This window comes from Chrysochloris asiatica, unplaced genomic scaffold (genome assembly GCF_000296735.1).
Source record: "Chrysochloris asiatica unplaced genomic scaffold, ChrAsi1.0 scaffold00129, whole genome shotgun sequence".
Classification (NCBI taxonomy): domain Eukaryota; kingdom Metazoa; phylum Chordata; class Mammalia; order Afrosoricida; family Chrysochloridae; genus Chrysochloris; species Chrysochloris asiatica.
In genome coordinates this window covers 1,368,097-1,373,467 of record NW_006408647.1, presented here as the reverse complement: position 1 = coordinate 1,373,467, position 5,371 = coordinate 1,368,097, and the positions used below count along the sequence as shown (strand labels likewise).

At 37.5% G+C, this 5,371-nt stretch overlaps 1 pseudogene; it reads left to right on the top strand.

The window, feature by feature from the left end:
* The first annotated feature begins 214 nt into the window (after positions 1 to 214).
* Positions 215 to 5,371, top strand: part of LOC102817799 — an 8,421-nt pseudogene continuing 3,264 nt past the window's right edge.

Here is a 5,371-nt window from a genome sequence, read left to right as displayed (position 1 = left end):
ATTATAAAATTATTATCATACTTTAAAATTTATTTTAATGCTAAACTATGTGGAAATTAATGTTGGGAATTGAGTTTCTAATTATATGGCTTAGGCTCTAAGTTGATCTGGTACAAACCTTGCTATATAGTTTGAGAAGCCCAGTGCAAAATAAGAATGAAGATTTTAAAGTCAATCTCTTCTTTCCGTAACCTCATGTACCAAGTTCTAAGATATGGGGAGCGTGCCGAATGTCAACCCTCTCTATGCCTGCGTTCGTGCTCTGCTGGAGATTGAAAGTGACAGTAGAATGGGGACTTTGCACTCCTCAAGTGACATGGTAGTCAGAGAAAGGTAGTGGTCATGAAGCAGAGGTAGGAAGCAGAAGGTTAGCTAGTGTCCTGGGAGTAGGTAGGACTATAAAGATATTGTAGGAGGTAGGTTTGAGTACTAGCAAGGCACAAAACTCCATTGTCTCATCACATCTCACTTACAAAATACAAATTCAGATAATTATTAAAAGTGTTTCAAAATGATAGCTAATGAATATTAAACCCCAAGTGTGGGGCTTTTCTGAGCATTAGATCCTATGTGTCTACCCTGATCTGGTGCCACAATGCTGTGTTTAATAAAAGTCAGTGTTCTAGCTAATGGCTGTCTTCTGACTTTTTCACTTTCACTTCTGGCTCTTTTATTCTGGTTGTTTGATTGACTGCTCTTCTAGGCTGTCAAGCTTTATCAAGAGTCTAAAACAATTTGTGAGAGAATTTAAAATAATTTAGACACTAACCTTAAGAATCAACTTAATTAAGGATTAGTGCATTTGGTGTTTTTTGCATATAATACTTAAAAATATGGGTTTTGAAGACAGTTTTACCTGAATTTTAGTCTAAAGTTTACTCTTGATGGGTGAACTTGGCCAAGTTCTTTTATTTCTCTTACATGGTTTTCTTTAGATAATCTGTTCAAAAGAGAATGTGAGTAAGAATATAGAATATGGAGCTGTTTGACTGTATGAAAGCCTTTAACTCCTCTCTTCCTCTTAGAGGAATAACAATATTTTTTTTTACCACACAGAGATCTATTTATGATTCAGTGAATGAATATATAGGCAGTATAGAATTGTGCTTGGCACATAGTAAGGATTCAATGAATACTAGCTATTATACTATATTTCCTAATTTTGAGTCGTGCCCCATCAGTTCAAATGAAGGTCTTGAAAGCTTTGTTCCATTCATGTCATTAAAGAGCTCTGGTAGTATAGAGGTTATGACTCTTGCTGCTAACCTAAAGATGACCAGTTCAAAACTAACATTTGTTCCAAGGTTTTCTGCTCCTGTAACGATTCACAGCCTTGGAAAACCTATATAGGGTTGTTATGCATTAGAACCAACTCCACAGCACATAGCCACCACCACCACCACCACCACAATTCATGTCATTATGATCAGCTCTTTCTCAATTTCAATTAAAGTGCCTTTTAACCTGAGGACTCATCTTCTGGCACTATAACAGACAATGTTCTTCTGCTATTCAAAATGTTTTCATTTTCCAGCACTATATCTGACAATGTTCCTCTGCTATTCATGAGTTTTTCAGTGACCAAACATTCAAAAGTAGTTTCCCTCTCCTTCTTTCTATTCTGTCTTAGTCTGAAAAATTCCAATGGACCTGGCCACCCTGGGTGGTATTTTAAATACCAGTGGCATAGCTTCTAGCATCGCAACACACAAGCCACTACAATATGACAAAATGACAATGAAATTTTGCTGAAGATAATTCAAAAGTGCCTGTAACAGCACGTTGATAGAGAACTGCCAGAAATTCAAGCCGGAATCAGAAGAGGACTTGGAACTAGGGACATCATTACGGATGTCAGGTGGATCTTGGCTGAAAGCAGAGAATACTAGAAAGATATTTACTTGTGTTTTACTGACTATGCAAACAATGTCGACTGTGTGGATCATGACAAGCTAAGGCTAAAATTGTGAAGAATGAATATTCCAGAACATTTAATTGTGCTCATGATAAACTTTTACATAGACTAAAAGGCAGTTGTTAGAACAGAACAAGGGAATATTAAGTGGTTTAAAAATCAGGAAGTATGCTCTAGGTTGTCTCCTTTCACCATATTTATTTAATCTGTTTGTTGCTATTGTTAAGTGCCATCCAATCAGTTCTGACTCATAACAACCCTGTATAAGATTTTCAAGTATGCAATTCTTTACAGGAGCAGAAAGTCTCATCTTTCTCCCTCAGAGCATCTGGTGAATTTGAACTACTTGTGATTAGCAGCCCAATGTGCAACTCACTATACCACCAGGGCTCACAAATAGAATTGTTGATTTTCTCATATTGTTAAATGCCATCAAGTTGGTTACAACTCATAGCAACCATGTATAAGGTTTCCAGGGAGTGACTGGTGGGTTTAAATCACTGACCTAGAGTTAGAAGACTAGGATTATTGTTGTTGTGAAGTGCCATCGAGTCAGTTCTGATCCATAGAGACCCTATATAGGGTTTCTGAGGAGCAGCTGGTGAGCTTGAACCACCGACCTTACAGTTCAAATGGCTTTGCAATCTGGATCATTAACCCACAGTGTGCCACACCAGGACTCCAGACTAGGATTAGAGGAAGACAAATTAGCAACCTGTGATATACAGATGATAAAGTCTTGCTTGCTGGAAGCAAAGAGGACTAAAAATATTTACTGATGAAGATCAATGACTGCAGCCTTCAGTATGGATAGTAACATACCCTCAATGTAAAGAAAACAAAAATCCTCACAACTAGACCAATAAATAACATAATGAAAAACATAGAAATTGGCAGATACTTCATTTTGCTTGGATCCACAATCAGTGCTCATTGAAGCAGCAGTTAAGAAATCAAATGAGGTACTGCATTATGAAAATTTATTGCACAAGACCTCTTTAAAGTGCTAAAGAGGAAATATGACAGTTTTAGGATCTCACTACCAAGAAGAAAAAGGAGCCAGTAGTGGACCATGTCTTTTGGATCCTGGTATCCATGAGCATTGAGCATCCTCCACAGAGGGACAGAAAACTGTGAGACCAGAGGAGCAGCAGCATCAGAACCTAGAACCAGAGCAGGAGACAGACCAGTGGCCTTCCTGGTCCATTGAGCAAGTAAAACTCAATACCTTCAGGCAGGAGGTTTGCTTGTGGAATGATGTACCTTCAGGTACTTAATAGGGGAGCTAGGTTTGCTAACTCACAGAACTAGATCTTAGTGTTTTCTGCCTGAGACTTTTAACTGGGTAGAGTGTTCTTTGGGCATTTATTGGTCCCCTGCAGAGGCCAGGCCAAAGGGCTAAGGGCCAGAGAGAGGGCAGTCTGCAGGCCCAGCAGAGGAGAGGCTGACCTGACAAAAGAACTATGTCCTAAACATTTCTAATGCTCAACTGTAATCTGTTAATTTTGCCAATAAATCCAATAATTGTAGGTATTGTCTCTGAGTTCTATGTGGCTATTGCAATGGTCTTTAATCCATCTTAAGTTAGTTTTACAGCCTCAGAAATTCTACACTATGATAGTTTTGAGTTGGAAGTGACTCCATGGTATACAACCACGAACCATCACCAAGTCAGTTTTTAAATATGATGTAAGGTACGGATTCTGTTTCATTTTTATGCAAAAAGAGACCCAACTTTGCCAACACCATTTGTTAAAGAAACCACCCTTCTTCATTTCATGGATTTTTGTCCTTTGTCAAAGATCAGCTATCCATAGGTGAATGAATTTTCTTCTGGATTCTCAATTATGTTCCATTGTTCCATAGTTCTATGTGTCTGTGGTTGTACAAGTACCAAGCTATTTTGACTAACGTCTCTGTATAGTAAATTCTGAGACTGGAAGGTGTGAGACTTCCTATTTTGCTCTTCTTCTTTAGTTGTTTTTGTTAAGTGTCGTCGAGTTGATTACAACCCATAGCGACCCTGTATAGGGTTTCCAAGGAACAGCTGGTGAGGTTGAACCACCGACCTCGCAGTTCAAGGGACTTTGCAGTCTGACCCATTAGCACACATCGGCACACCAGGACTCCTCTTCTTTAGTAGTGTTCTGTTTTGTCAAGGTCTTTTTCTTTTCCATATGAAGATAGTGATTAGTTTTTTTTTCATCGCTTCAATAAATGTTGACAGAATCTGGATTGGTGCTGTATTTTAAATATAGATTGCTTTGGAAAGTGTTACAATTTTCACAATGTTAATTCTTTCTTTTAGTTCATAAACATTGCATATTCTTCCATTTATGGAGGTCTCTTTTGTTTTCTTATAGTAGTGTTCTGTAGTTTTCTTTGTATAAGTCTTTCACATATATTATCAGGCCCATTCTTAAGTATTTCATCTTTTTTTTGTGATTATTGTAAATGGTATTGTTTATCTCTGATTTATGTTTTAGAGTTCTCTTTGTTGGTGTAGGGAAATCTGGCTGGTTTTTGCATCTTGCCACTTTGCCAAATTATTATATTGGTTCCAGTAGCTTTCTTGTAGAATCTCTGGGATTCTCTATGCATAGGATAAAACCATGCATACATAGGTGTAGTTGTACTTCTTCCTTACCAATTTGGATGACTTTTATTTCCCTTTCTTGCTTAATGCTCACTCAGCAAGGACTTCCAGTACAATATTGAATATGAGTGTTGATGAAGAGCATCCTATTCTTGCTTTATTGTGAATTGTCTTTGTACTTTAATAAGTCTAGAAAGGCAAGAAACTGGAGATCTTTTTCAATTTCCCCAAAGGATATCCTCACATTAGTGAGCAATTAGAATTTACTGAAGATTTCATAGGAAGAAAGAAGAGGGTTTACATGGCACATCCTAATGCAAACAATTATAAAACTCCATATTAGTAATTCTTGCTCTCCAAGTCCCTTAATGACTCTGCTGCCATTCAGAGTTTCTCTCCCCATCTTTACTGAGTACCACTCTCCAGAGCACCTCTCCTCACATCCAGGAATCCCTGTGCTGTTTTGGAGAAAAATTGGTTGCTTTCTGCTTAACAGGCTAAAATTTATATTTAGGCATTCATCAAAGTGCTCAGCTGAGCAGAGCAGTGAATTTCCAGTAATATAGTTCTTTCTCTCTAGGAGTGGCACTGAAGGATAAGCACTTGATTGTGAACTACAATGTCAGAGGTCCAGACCCATCAATCACTCCTTGGAAATTCTGTACATGGTTACTATGAGTCAGAATGGCACTTACCAACAACAACAAAGCAAGGAGTCAATGTAACAGATAGTGAAATATTTTCTTATTATATTTGATCTGTATGTTTGATAATATTCATTCTTTCATTTATTTAACAAATATATATTGAGTGAAACCTATGGTTTAGGCAATAAGTTTTAGGAATACCATTCTTTTTTT